The 14,407-nt window shown below is 40.6% G+C and overlaps 1 long non-coding RNA gene across 1 annotated transcript; it reads right to left on the bottom strand.

Moving 5' to 3' along the window:
* Positions 1–278: 278 nt before the first annotated feature.
* Positions 279–3,454, bottom strand: LOC147653073 (uncharacterized). The gene is made up of 2 exons (XR_015286633.1): positions 3,364–3,454; positions 279–2,715 (listed from the first exon to the last, which is right to left on the bottom strand). It is a non-coding gene; the product is annotated as an uncharacterized LOC147653073 (long non-coding RNA).
* Positions 3,455–14,407: the final 10,953 nt, after the last annotated feature.

Raw genomic sequence — 14,407 nt, 5'->3', positions numbered from 1 at the left:
TTATCAAACTCATACCAGAGAGGGTATTCTGTCCCCACCACATTCATATGGGGCACCCTTGGACTTGGAGAAGCATCATTCTTTCCTCTGACTATATTCCCTGCTCTGTGTCCAACCCACTTCAGATCAGGGCCAAATTCCTTTCTGCCTTTTCTTGAACTCATTACTTTGAAAGAAATCCACATCCATCAGCTTCTTATCCACATTGTCTTTCTGTCATGGTGACACTTGGGGTTGGGTTCTTTTCCCCAGGACTGAGATTGATGAGAGAGAGGCGGTTTTCTTGTGTTCAGGCTCAGTTGTTTATTTTTTTAAAATATGTATTACATATTTATGGAGTACAAGGAGCTACACACACTAAGACAGTGAGGTGCAAAATGGAGGGATGAAGAATCTCTCTAAGGCTTTTTATGTGTCTATTTCCTCAATAATCAAATGCTAAGTAACTTATTTTCTTTAGTGACCCAATGACCTGACACCTGTGTGCTGCAATGCAGACTTTTTTATCCAATCCTCAAATATTACTCAAAAACCCTTAGAAGAAGAAGGAAGAAGAACAACAAGAAGAAAGAGACAATGCTCCAAAGTCTTCATTTTGGATTCACTTATTAATATAGCTAAAATTCTAAACTCTAACTTTTTCACTCAGTGACTTTTGTTAACTCTTACACACTCACATTATGAGTTTCTTTCCTTAACTTTAGAAGTTGTCTCTATGGTTTTAGGCTAAACTTAGTGTTCTCTTGGGTGTCAGAGCTTGTCAGCACAAGTAAAGGAGTATTTCTTGTGCCTTTGACTCCAACATCTTTCCTCTCCTCTAATATGCAGATGGAACAGCTCTAGATCTAGAAAGTAAATTTTTGGCCTTATCTAGATCTCAGCCCTGCTCCCAGCCCTGTAAAACATGCCCATTGACAAAGGAAGCATTAATTCAGCAAATTGCTCTTTGCCATGCATGACTCATTCTGTTCAGTATTATCTTACATTTACCTTGATTTATTCCCTCCACCAATAACTCCTTTCCCAAGTCAAAATTAAATTTTTTAGATCTTTTTAGTCCAGACTTCTGAAAAGCTCTCAGCACTCATGACTCTAGCATTTCAAATTGGTGTAATTCACTTTTCAATGCATGCACAAAAAGCTGGAAGTTTTCAGACATGCCCAGCACAGCAAACAGAGGCGGGAATACATTTCAGCATTAATGGCTAACCAGGAACTGCAGGAGCACACCTCTGAAAAAAACCTTCTCTTTGACACCATCCATGTTTAAATGGCAATACTGACACTCTTGTCTCACTCTTCTCTGCAACTGAGTGGTCCATTTCTGGTCCTTTATTACTGGTTTCAAGAATAATCTTCTGCCTTATGTGGCAGGAGAAGGAGGGCAGGCAGAAATCAACGTTTCTATTGAATGGGAAATTCTAGTAATTCAATCTTTTTTTTCTTCTGTGTAGGAGAAGATAGAAGTGCTTACAAGAAAGCATTAGCTTATCTTTTTTTTTTTTTTCCTTCCCAGAATGAGAGTTCAGGAAAAAAAAAGCTGTTTCATTTTTATTGAACAGTTTCTCAACTGAAATGATTTGTTTTACCTTGATCCCTGAAGAAGTTGCACTCCCTTTTGCTGAGCCAAATACACACCAGTCACGTTAATCCTGTTCCACCAGGCCTGCCTGAGACATGGCAGACTTATTGCTCCCTCTTTCAGCAGGAGCACATGGAAATACCACATGCCACTTCAGATGCCATAGGACTGGAAGAATGCATCATCTCCTCATATGTCACACAGTTCTTGGTACAGAAAGCTTCCAAATGACTTGGGAAAGAGGCTGCGCAGAAAACAGATTCACACTGACTAGTCTTCTTAATCAGTACAAACCCCCTTCCATTTAAACAAAATTAAATACTGTAACCTTGCTTAACTCTGTTTCAAAAAACTATTTAAGTCTTTCATTCACATATCACAACATAAATTGTTGTAGAATGACTTGCATCTTGGCTTTGTTACAAAAGCAGGTAGAGAAGCAAACTAGACATTCATGTCTTCAACTCACAGGTAGACTTCATTCCACACTGTTGAGCCTCAGCAGAGCTGATCTTCAGCTGATATATCCCTTCTGAGTTCACATTTCCAAGCTCATCTGTCTTGCCACACAATAACAATGTCAAGTCACTCAGATCCTTGCAAAGCACTGCTTCACACAGCTCCCAGCACCCTGAATTTGATTTTCTCTCCTCAAGGACCTTAGCCTCCCCACTTCACCTTTTGCTTGTAGAGACATCAGACTGCAAAGCAAAACTTCTATTTTTGTGGAAAACTACCCTCTCAATAAGCAAGGAGAGGGGGGAAAAAAAAAGAAGCCAAAATACATCTCTTTACAGTATAAATAATTTTTGTCACTGATCATTTTAGACAAAACACAAAAGTGTGTGGCATTTTCAGCAGTTAATCAAAAACTGTATTATCAAATATCCAGCAGTCATAGCATTGTCATGTTTTTTGTTGAGAAATCAACTGCCCTAAAAGAAACCATGCCATTGTTCTCTGCATTTATCCTGCTATGCCACAGGGCTGCTCCCAGCGTTATCAGTCTGTATGCCTGTGGATTAGTCATTCCCCTCTCGAGACAGGCACAGAGGAACGCTGCTGTTTTTCTTCCCATCACTGGGACTGCAGAGACAATTGGAATCTCCCAATCTGGAGAGACCATTGGGCTCCTGAAAGTGGAGACAGAAAATTAGGAGAAAGGCAAACAATCCTTCTGCTCAGAGTTCTGGTACGAGCCCAAAGTTTCTCTGTTTAGGGCTGGAGGTAATAGAATTAATAAAGTCCTGCAGGAAGAGTGTCCCTCTATTTTATATTCTTGCCTAGCTGCTTGCATCTCTATCATTAAATAATGGCAAGAAATCTGACAGCTATTTTCCTTTCCCTAGATGCACGTATTTTTTGGCATAGCATTCCAGCTCTACAAGCATTTTCATGATCTATCTCCAGCCTGATTCTGCAGTTAGTGGTGTTTATACAATAAAGTTGGCAAAATGCAAACTTTGGAGCACTTTAATCATACAGATACAAAGTTTTCCATCATCTGACAACTTCTATTAAATCTTTCACAGAACTCATTTTCCTGACTCAGGGCAACCATAATCTGCACTATTTAAATTGTAAATTACAGCCTTTTATACTATTTAAAAGCCCAAATCACCTAATTGCTAAAGAGATTAAGTATTTAAAAATCATTTTTCTCTCCAACCTTTCCCATTAGAATTAGCTGAAAATGAACTAGCACCCAGTGGACATGTTTCCTCTATCATTAAAATGGGAGATCAATACAATGAAGATGAATATCAGTAGTACTGAGTCACCTTTTTTGTGTCTCCTGTTAAACTCCTCCAAGAAGAAAATGCAAATGCTTCCATTGCTTTCTACACAGGCTTTAAAAAACTCGAAGCCCACCTGGAAGCAGTTACATACAAAATGCACTTGAATACGGTACACTTCCAGCCTGGGTAAAATTGAGTTGCCCAGGACAGGCAAACAAAACTGTGCACAGCAAGGCAAAGTCTAACATCATGCAAGGCCATGCTTAAGGACAGAAAAACAGACCTCTTTCTTCTCCCCTTTAAGTGTTCTTACCATTTATTTTTTTTTTTTATTAGGAAAAATAGTAGTGGGGGCAAGAAACAAAAACATGACAAATCAGGACAGATAACATGTTTTTCCCTTTCCCCACTTTGAAGCTTGGGGGAGAAAAAATGGTGAACTTTTTCAAGCCTTTCCTTGCTAGAAATGATCCTGTAACTTGATTCACATTTGCACATGCTCTCTAACAAGCATAACAAGAAGAAATTGTTGACCTTGTAAAAGCATAACCTCTAAAAGCAGATTGTCAGAAACTTTTCTTTAGTTAGGAAGACCCCTCTTAATACAAGCTTCACATGGTCAAGAACACTGAAAATCATAAGAATGGTCATTCTATGTCAGAGCAAGGACATGCCTACACCCATAGATGCCCTTGCACAGAAGCTATCTCCCAGTCATCACCTTAGACATCCACTAACAAGCAGGTATGGGGTCTTCCTCATGGTCTGTGGTTGACAGACAACTTCTGATGGTCTCCAGGACTTTGAGACAGATGTTTTTTATGTATTTAGGAAGAATCAATCTATTTATTTTCAATAAAGCTCAAGAATGCCCAATAAACAGAGGAAAGCATTCCTCATCAATAAATGGCAACCACTATTAACAATTTCGGGAATTTTGAAATTTGCAATTGACACTGCAGATAAATCTCAATGAAGAGCCATCTCATCTTGCTTTCAGCTGAGGTCTCTCTGGTTTCTCCAGAGAAATTGCCTGGGGTTGTGATTAGCACTTAGGACTGGAACAGTGGGGAGCTGGGGTGAAACATGGCAGAGGAACATGGGTGGCACCAGTACTTCAGCTTTGACATGAGCATTGCTACATGATTTCTGCAAGTGTAAAATCACTGAGACACACATTGTGCTGCTAGTGTAAGTTGAGTGATGAGATACATTTTTTTTAGATGGAGAACTGGGATGCAGGCAGCACTCTGACCTCCTAGTCAATGGCAGCAGCAGGGAATTTAATATACATGCTTGGGAAGAAGGGAGGGGTGAGGGAATAGATGTCTTAAGATTTAGTTTTTATTTCTCATAATCTTACTCTAATTTGATTGTTAATAATTTTTTTCCCCAGTCAAATTTTTCTTGCCTGTGACAGCAATTGGTGAGTTGATTTCTCCTGTGCTTATTCCAAGCAGCAAGCCTTTCCTTATATTTTCTCTCACCTGTCCTGATGAGGATGGGAGCCATAAAGTAAGACTTTGGTAAGCACCTAGTGTCCAGGCAGGGTCAACTCACCACACCATGGAATGAGCTGCAAGGTTAGCAATTATCTCAGCAGAGGTGAGCACACAGGATGCTGCCTGAATGCTGCTGACCTGGGGGTGTTGGTGCAGCAGGAATATACCAACCTGGCTTTTGAGCTAGTAGGATTTTCTTGTTGCTCATTATGTTCAAGCTCCACAGAAATGTAATTTCCCAGGGGTCTGGCACCTCAGTCAAGACCATGTTTCCGAACAAAAGAATGACTTTAGCATAAGTACTTCCTTATAGCAGTGACCCTGCAGGAGATGAAAGCTATGTTTCTGGTGTCACTTCATTAATAGAAGGCCTTTATGTCAAACTACAGCTACTTGAATGGATTTCCCATAGACTTTTCACCAAGTGTTGGGATCGCAGCTGGAAACTTATTAAAGTGACCTCATCAGAGGGGAGAGAAAGGTGAGAAAAGGTGGTAGATTCATGAAATCAATTTGGACGTGCACAGCTGATATTTAGAGAGTGAATTTTCTTTACATGTTCCCTATTTTTAATAAGTCTCCTTCACAGCAGAAACTATTTTCTTCTGCCTTGCCTCCCAGGGTTTGTCTTTTAAGAACTTGCCTCAAATTGCTAAAAAGTAAAGCAATCACCTATTTTTTTGGGGAACCACTTACTTTTTTCATACCACTGTGGTGATGAATGACTTCAAAATGAGAAGTGGTGATGAATGACTTCAAAATGAGAAGAGAGATCAAAGACTTTTTCTAGCCTCAGGGCAGGTGGGGTTTTGGAAGAATGCCTCAAGTACTCTCCTGTGTCTGTGTGCAGTAGGAGATACTCTGAGGAGTGATTTAGCAGCATGTTGTGTGTTGCCCCATCATTCCCCCCACTATCAGTCTCGAGAGAGAGGCCAAGCCACACTCCTTTAGCACTTGAGAGATGATCACACACTTGCTACCAGTGGGAAAACACTTTCTGTTATGTGTAACCAAACCAGGTAACCACGTTCGTTCCACCAGCTCATCTTTAGCCATGATGTCTAGTATGCCAGGGAAGATCCTGTGGTTGAGCTTTTGACTACGTATTTTTACACCTGCCTCCTGCACATTCTTTCAGAAGTTTGTCTGCCTGGAAGGTGTCCCCATCCATGGCAGGGGGTTGGAACCAGATGATCTTTAAGATCCCTTCCAATCCAAACCATTGTGTGGTTCTATAATTCCACGATTGTGGCTCTTGTTTGTGTTGTGCTCATCTGTGTGATCTCATCTGACCTTCACACAGAAGCTGTACAGCAGCAAACAATTTGCATGAAGACATTTAGATCCCATTTTGTTCCCATTTGTTTTTAAAAAAGCATCCTCCATGAAAGAACTAGCCCATTCTGAAATTTGCCTGTGGCAATGAGTGGTAGGCAGCTCTCAAAATCTTCTCTCTGAACTGACAGGTCTGTCTAAATTGGTTGCACAAGGAACTAGGGAACACTGAAGGAGACCTGCGGGTTGCAAGAATGTTGTAGAGCTGACCACAAAAGCTGGCAGTCCAATGGACTGAGTGCCCCTAGCTCCAAACCTTCCTGCTAGAAATGGGCCTTTCAGGGGGTTTCTACTCCTGTGGGTGGTTGAGGGTACAAAGATTATTGCCTTTCTTTAAGTGCAGACAACTGCAACAACACAGACATCTAGTCACATAACTTTTTATGTGATAACACTGTTATAAAATTCAGTACAATGTGCTCTGTAACCAAAGTGAACTGAATAGAATGCATTTTATTCGCACCAGGGACTGCTTTTCATCTCTCTCCCACTGCCATCTGCCCCAATGCTCTATCAAGGTTTTTTCAGAAATACTGTGTTTTTCTTTTTCATGACATCTCAGATTTCAGTGATTGTGCCATCATTTTAAAAGTACCCACCTTGGGAGAAGCATGGGCTGCATTAGAAATGTGGAGCTGAGGTTCAGCAGACATGATTTCTAATTCCAGCCTTGCCATTGCTTTACAAATACAAGCAAGACATAGAGACATGCTTGAAAAATTATTTCCCCGTTGCACACAGATAAAACTTCACAAAAAACCAAATATCTCTTCATCTGGAGGTCTTTAAAATACTTTTTTTTTTTCCAATGTACACATTGGTTCCAGATTTAAAAAAACCACTGTGTGTGTGAGTACAAGGTAGAGGTGGAAGAGGGTGCCTTATGAAATAGAATAAAGTTGCAATTTTAATCCAGAGTTTCCAAATGGAAAAGTGCCAGACTTGCATCAAAAATATTTTCTGAGAGGAAAAAATGCACAAGTTTTATTCTAAACTTGTGTTTTTTACCTGTAAACATGTTTTCAAACAGTTCTCATGCCCAATATATCAGTGGTTGAAAAGATAGAGTGCAAGCAGTTTCTGTTCTGCAATACTGTATTTACACTGTCATAGGCTTCTATTTGTTGATAAATGAAGAGTAGGTAGGACTAAGACAGAGGACTTCATGCTGAGTACTTGATATCAAGCTGATACACTATTATGATCTAAATAACTAAATATATTAAAGTCCCATTACTTAACACTAATGGCAATGCGAGGGCGTATTTGCTAAACAGCCTCTGTCTCATCAGACATCAGTACTCAGCAGATTACAGGAACAGAATTTCAATAATCACTCATATTTTTCTTCTAGGCTTCAGCAACATGCTGCATTTGTGAAAGACAAAATGCAATTCATTTTGGTCCCACCAGCTCTCCATCCCTCCCCACAGCAGTGCAGTGGGCTTATCAAGGCCCATCCCGTGTCTGGTCAATTAATTAATTACACATTTACAAAATGTTCCACAGTTGGAAACACCCTAAAAATTATGTGATCCAATGTCCAATCACTTTTTTATGTTGCTATGACTATGCTGTCCTGGGCCTGAAAGATATCATCAAAACTTAATTAATGGATTTTCACTTTTAACAGGCTGGGCTTTCAGGCTGGCACAGTAACTTAGTTGCCAACAACCCTCTCCTGACTTTAATTTTTCCTTATTGCTGTTGGAGAGAGTGAGACAACTCATCCCCAGAACATTTTGGAGCATGCTTACCAGTAAAATAAAACACCTGGTAGAGCTGCTCTTAAGTCACACCATTCACCACCAGGTATGGAAAGCAATTTCAAGTGATGTGGTATCATTCTACCAAGTTAACCCCAACACTAGGGAATGTACTTTTTCCTCCTATTGGATGAATTAGAAACTTGAAATTAGAAGATTGATGTAGCCCACAATAGCTAGGTAGCTGCCCAATGTTCACAACCAAGGTCAGGGAAAGTTTTGATGTACAAATCAAGCCCTGGGCACCAAAGGAGAAGCATAAGAGCCTGATATATAATTTTAAAGGCAGATTAAGAAGTTGAAATTACAGAATTGTGTGAGATAACAAATAGTTGAAAATTGAATATCCAACTCCCTTAAGCTTCATGTAAATAAGGACTGGGACACAAGACTAGGTATGGGATTCCAGGGCTGTAACAATGGAAAACCTCACAAGAACAACATTTTCAGAGATGTCCTCTTTTAATAATATTTTAGTGCCCAGGGTTTTTAAACCTGCCTTTGTCAAAAAACCCAAGAATTTCCCATGTTGCGGAGCCTTAGACAAAGAGCAGACACATTCATCTGAGCCATTCAACTGCTTCCATTTCCCCCTTGTACAGGCAACACCACTTCACTTTCCAGCCCTGTAGAGCAACAAGTTACGGGTGAAGGCCAAGTCCCCCCACTGCAGCTGAAGCTGAACAGACTTTTGGATTTCAGTAAGACTTCCCTCTTTTCCCACAGAGGAAAGAGCAAACACCAGACTCTCAAATCCTGCCATTGTCACAGGACTGCTCCTAGGGTTTGTACTTTTATGAACATAATGCCCCCAGCTGGAACAGAGGAGAAAGCATTTGATGGAAGTAAAGGGATGGCAATGTATCAAATCCAATGCATTTAATGGAAAATCCTTGTTGAGCAGTTGAAATACTCTCAGCTGATATGGAGACACTGGTCTCCAGCAGCCTGCCTGCTACATCAGGGAACTTTAAAGGTGGTCTAGGGAGCCATGCCACAGGTGGCAACACTGAGCCTCCTTGGGTCCTTGTCTGCTCAAGCACTGAGATGAAGGACAAGCCTTGCCACTCCTTGGGGTGGAGGGGAAACAGAAGCCCCAGTGGCCCTGTGCCACATATGTGGCATGTCCATGCCCACACCTCTACCCCAACCCAGATGCTCTATATTCCAAATCCTTCTCCTTATTTAAAAAAAAAAAAAAAGAATAAAATTCCTCTGAGCAAGGAAATATCCAGCCCTCCCCAGGCCTGTGTTTTCACAGGACATTAAGGGAAAAAAATGGTATTTATGACTGCAGGAGATGTTCAGATGGAATAGGGCAGATTCAGAAGGAAAGAAAGGGATACACATAGGCAGCAGGTTTTTCTCCTCTGCTCCTTCTGCACACAACACACCAAGCTTCACATTGTGAAGCAGCTGCACCCTTCTACATGCACACCATGCTGCCTGGAGCTCTGCTTTCCAGATACACTTAAAGCAGACAGACCAGAGCCTCATGTGATGCCGACAGGCTCTGCTGAAAAATACCTGTTAGCAACAGGGGGCTCTCATGGCACTACATACATTAGCCCTCAGCTCTGCCTTGTGAAAGGCTCTCTGAAACAGTTTTCAGCTTCTGTGGAGATGATCAGTTATGCCTCTGTTAATATCATCTTTAAGAGCTTCATTTGCTGTAGAACATAAAGGTTTACACAATACAAGCTTTTTCTTCAGAGGGAAGGGCACCAGAATCTCTCCTCTGTGCTGCTTCTACAGAAGAAAGCCATTTTGATTAGTACTGAGCAGCAGCCAATGTGAATTCATGTTAGCTGATGAGTGGAAATAATCCCAAAACAACAAAGCAACAAAGAGGGGCAAGGTGCAAGAGAAGCCCATGCAAATAGGGTTAAAAATCATGAGAACTTCCTGAAGTTTCTCTGCAAGGAGATGAGATCTGCCAGAGCCTCAGTCTTTTGTTCAGAAAGGCTCAATCACAGATTCTCACCCATCACAGAAGTTATTTTATACACTGTACCAAAAAGAAACTTACAGGACTTACAAAAGTGAACACATGCATCTTGAAATTGCAGTTGTGCCCTAAATAATCTCCCCATCACTAGGGGAGATATTTACACATTACACATAAGTCTTGCCTTCACCTGTGTCAAATCCACACCAAAATATGTCCACTTAGAAAAAATCAGCCTCTCTTTCACCTTTTGTTTCTAAAAATCATTAGGAACTTGACTGAGATTCTCAGAATGGTTCCCATTTTCCTGAAGTCTCTGACCCTTGGATTCCTATGATTACATTAAAAAAATACAGTTGCGGCTATAAAAAAAAAGTACAAATTTACACAGGGACAGTGAAACCAGTTTTTTTTTTCTATTAATAAAAAATCCACGCTCTTGCAACTTCCTCCTGAATATGTATAGGCAGGGAACAGCTGAGGTGTGAACACTGCCATGTGGCAAGGGAAAAGAACAGAGCTCTCAGCACTATCACACATGGCTCATTTAGACAAAGGTAAGCTAACTGCTATGAAACCAGTCTCACAGCTGAGGTACATAGGAAGATAAAAGACCTTTCTCCCTTAGATTGCAAGGCATGTACTGAAGTCATCTAGAAAGTTCTGAAAACCATTACCTCCAAATCTGACCGAGCAAACCTGAGAGGAAAAACCAATCTAATGCACCCAAAAGCATTTTTAAGCATTGCTTTACTACTATCCCAGTGATTAACATTTGCTGCTTATTTTTCCTCTCCCTTTCCCGGTCTTCTGATTTTTTGGTATTTGCTAGCCTTTGTTCCTTGCAGATATATCTGTGCAGATGGCAGAGAAGCAGAAAATTACCTCATCTCCGTGTGTAACTCAGAGGCTGCAGCCACAACCACCCAGGCTGGGAGCACAGCCAGAGCACAGAGAGGTTAGCTGCTGTGACAGAGAAGGAACATCTACAGCTACTTCCAAGAGCATAACAACTGGAAAGCTGGGTTTTCCAAAATGGCTAGAAAGACTCCTAGCCCTGGGCCAGGTTATTGCTGAACTAATATCTAGGTTTTATGTCTCCTGCTTGGTGACAGCAAGAGCCAACAGCAGTCACAGAATTCTGCTGGAAAAGAGAAAGGTCAATAGACAGATTCACTCCATGGCAGCTCCCATTACCCTACAGCATGGTGACTTTGGTAGCCCCAAAAATCAATTCATTTTTGTCTCCAGTACTGCTGGAAACACAAATAACTAGGGAAGCTGAGATCCACAAGTACTTTATGGAAACCCAGTGTGATGCAGAGAACCATTTGCTCTAGTTTTAGTCAACACCACAGAGTGACTGATGTTAGAGGATAAAATAAAAATTCTTTTAGCAACAGCACAATGTCTTTTCATCAGAACTCTGTACCAGAATATTTTTACTTTAACTAAGTTTAATGTAGGTTCTGTCATACTAAGGTGTAGAGCAAAGTCGTTACAAGATGGATCTGTCAGAACAGAGGGAATTTATCTAAGGGTTTTCTTGCATCTGCAACTAATAGAAATCAGAAGTCACAAGAACTAAGAACTGAATAACAGAGCTGAGTTTAAAAATTAACAATAACAACAAATCAGACTTAGGACAAGAATTCACATTTTGCTCAGAAGTGAACAAAATTCCAGTTTGGTATTGAAAAAAATATTTAATTTAACTATTAAATCAATATTTGCCAATAAACTCAGTCACCTCTTGATATCAGTCTTTCCTAGATCAGAGTCTGAGGGAAAGCAAAAAATCAGACACAGTCCCAGAGATGGTTTTCTTGAAACATAGCTCAGCCCTACTGAGCAAAAAATCCTCCAGACTTTCATGGCAGAGAGATGCACGTGGCCCTTGAGGCATCATAACCCCCTTAAAAATAGGAACTGACTAAAATATATAAGCCAAGATAACAGCAGTAGGTTATGTGATAAAGGCTGGTCTGCACACACATAAAACAGCATGGTGGGTTCACTTATGTGTCTTACAGAGTGCAGATATTTGGGGATCACATAGAACTTGAGGGATGTTTATGAGAGGAGTTGAGAGCAGGGAAAAGGATGGATCTAGGTGATTTGGAAAGGGAAGTTGTGGGAAAATAGAGGGGGATAAAGGAGTAAAAGGGAGCAACCTAAGGTTATCAGTGCTCCGTACAGTTCTCTGCCAACAGCCTACTCCTGATTGCCACAATCTGTCTTTATTTTCTATCAGATTCCATTTTTTTCCATTTTTCTGGGTGAGGGATTCTTGTTTCTGTGTTCATGTGTGTATTTGGGGATCTGCAGGGCCAGCAACTGGAAAGACAGGGGTTAATGAACTGAAGTATCAGCAACTGAAGTGGCACCTTCAGTCCCAGGGATTCATGAGCCTGGGGTGCCAGTGTGAGGAGAGTGAGGGTCTAATGCCCTGCTGGTTCCAAAAGCATCTCAATACATCCTGAAGACAAACATCACCTTTGATTTCACTCTGTTGTCACAAAATATTATTTGGACCTACCTACAAGGAGATGAAAGGGAGTTGTACACTTTCACTTGTGTTTTGTTATATTAGAGGCTTCAATTACTTGATTATTTTAAGGGGAAATGAGGATTCAAATATCAAAGGCAGATTTCACTTCAGTCTTTCCTCTTATGAATCTTATGAACATGTAATCAGAAGTTATCAGATGTTCAAGTTGTCTCTTTTGAGAATGATACGGTACATAGCCCCACACAGCTTCTAAAATGTGACCCTTTATGGGAAAAAATAAAGCTAATTAGCATTATGAAATATTCAAATCCAGTATGAAATGCTTAAACCCACCTATCTTTGCCATGATAGAGCAGAAACCAATTAACATACCTATAAGGAGAACCTATCAATTTGGCTTTTCACTGTAATGAAAATAACAACCAAAATGTAATATTTTATTCACGTAAAATAATTTTGGTTTTCCACATGGATGAGGGGGAAGCCATACATGTTATCCAATCTAAGTAATTTTTTATTATTATTGTTATTTTTCATTTGGCAGTTGAACCTAAAAATCAATTACTTGTTCACTCCTGGATGACAGCTGAAAAAGCAGCTTCTAATCTTGTGTCAGTAAAGGCTGTTGCCATGAGCAGCAAGATCCTATGACTGACATGTAACCAGTGGCTTTCAGAATAATTTGACAGCTATTTATCTCTAAGTTTTTTTCCCCCTCTAAGTTTTCTGTTTTTCTAACAGAGAACTCTTATTATCATTTACACACAAGTAGTTCCTCTCTCCAATACATTAACTGAAAATCTACTTGTTTAATTAAGCTTTAGGCTGCAAGCCTTCTGTTCTTTCACTTTAATAGACTGAGAAATGGAAGCACAGTCTCTGCCGTTTTTGTCTCACATATCATCCAGTTGTTGACTTCTTAACCAGATTACTATATAGATTCAAGGCATTTTAGATACAAGGGCTGGCTGACTCAAGTCACAGAATATGCTGAGCTGGAAGAGTCACACCATGGGCTTGAAAGCATTGTCCAAAGGTTTCTTGAGCTCTGTCAGCCTTGGTGCTGTGACCACTTCCTTGGGCCTGTTCCAGTGCCCAACCACCCTCTGGGTGAAGAACCTTTTCCTAATACCCAACCTAAACCTCCCCGTCAAAATTTCAGGCCATTTCCTTGGGTCCTGTCACCGCTCACCGCAGAGAAGAGATCAGATTCCCCTCATGAGGAAATTGTAACTGTGATGAGGTCTCCTCTCAGTTTCCTCTTCTCCAGGCTGAACAGACTAAGTGACCTCAACCATTCCTCACACAGCTTCTTCTCAAGGCCCTTTGCCATCCTTGTTGCCCTCCTCTGGACACTCCAACAGCTCAATGTATTTTTTTATGTTGTGGCACCCAAAACTGTGAGGCTGCCCCAGTGCAGAGCAGAGCAAGAAGCCACAACCAATAATAACATTATTCTTGGAAGGCAGGAGACCATTTACCCTGGACTAACCTAGTAGAAAACAAGTAGATAATTTTTGTCTACTTCTAATTAATAAAGCGAAGAAACTTTTTCTAAATTCCTGAATTATGCATAAAATACACCATTTTCTCTTCGTGTTTTCTACACCAGTTACGCTCACTGGATGGGGCTCTGAACACACCCAGGAGGGGACAGTGCTGCATGATGCCAGGTGTTGAACAGTGTAACAGCAAGAGAGAAAGATGACGATTTTGAAGTGGCCAAGTATGGCCACTTGGCATGCTTCAGTTTTGTTTGACACATCTCATAAACCACCACCTGTCTGTGTAGATGACAGAGCTACAGTGAAGCTTGAGGATTAACCAAAGTAGTGCTATATACAAAAATAAAGCAAAGTGGTAAGAATATTGTTGGGGAAATGTTGGAGGGAGTGGGGTTGTCATGTAGTTTGGATTTGGTCTGTTCTTTTAAAGTAAAGACTCTTTTTACCGATCTCAAATTACTTACAAAAGTACAGAGCACTTGTAATTTACCACCTATACTGAAAACTTGCTAGAATTT

This window comes from Cyanistes caeruleus, chromosome 5 (assembly GCF_971803275.1).
Source record: "Cyanistes caeruleus chromosome 5, bCyaCae1.hap1.1, whole genome shotgun sequence".
NCBI classification, from domain to species: Eukaryota; Metazoa; Chordata; class Aves; order Passeriformes; family Paridae; genus Cyanistes; species Cyanistes caeruleus.
The sequence above is the reverse complement of the archived record's forward strand: the minus strand, read 5'-3'. Positions and strand labels throughout refer to the sequence as shown.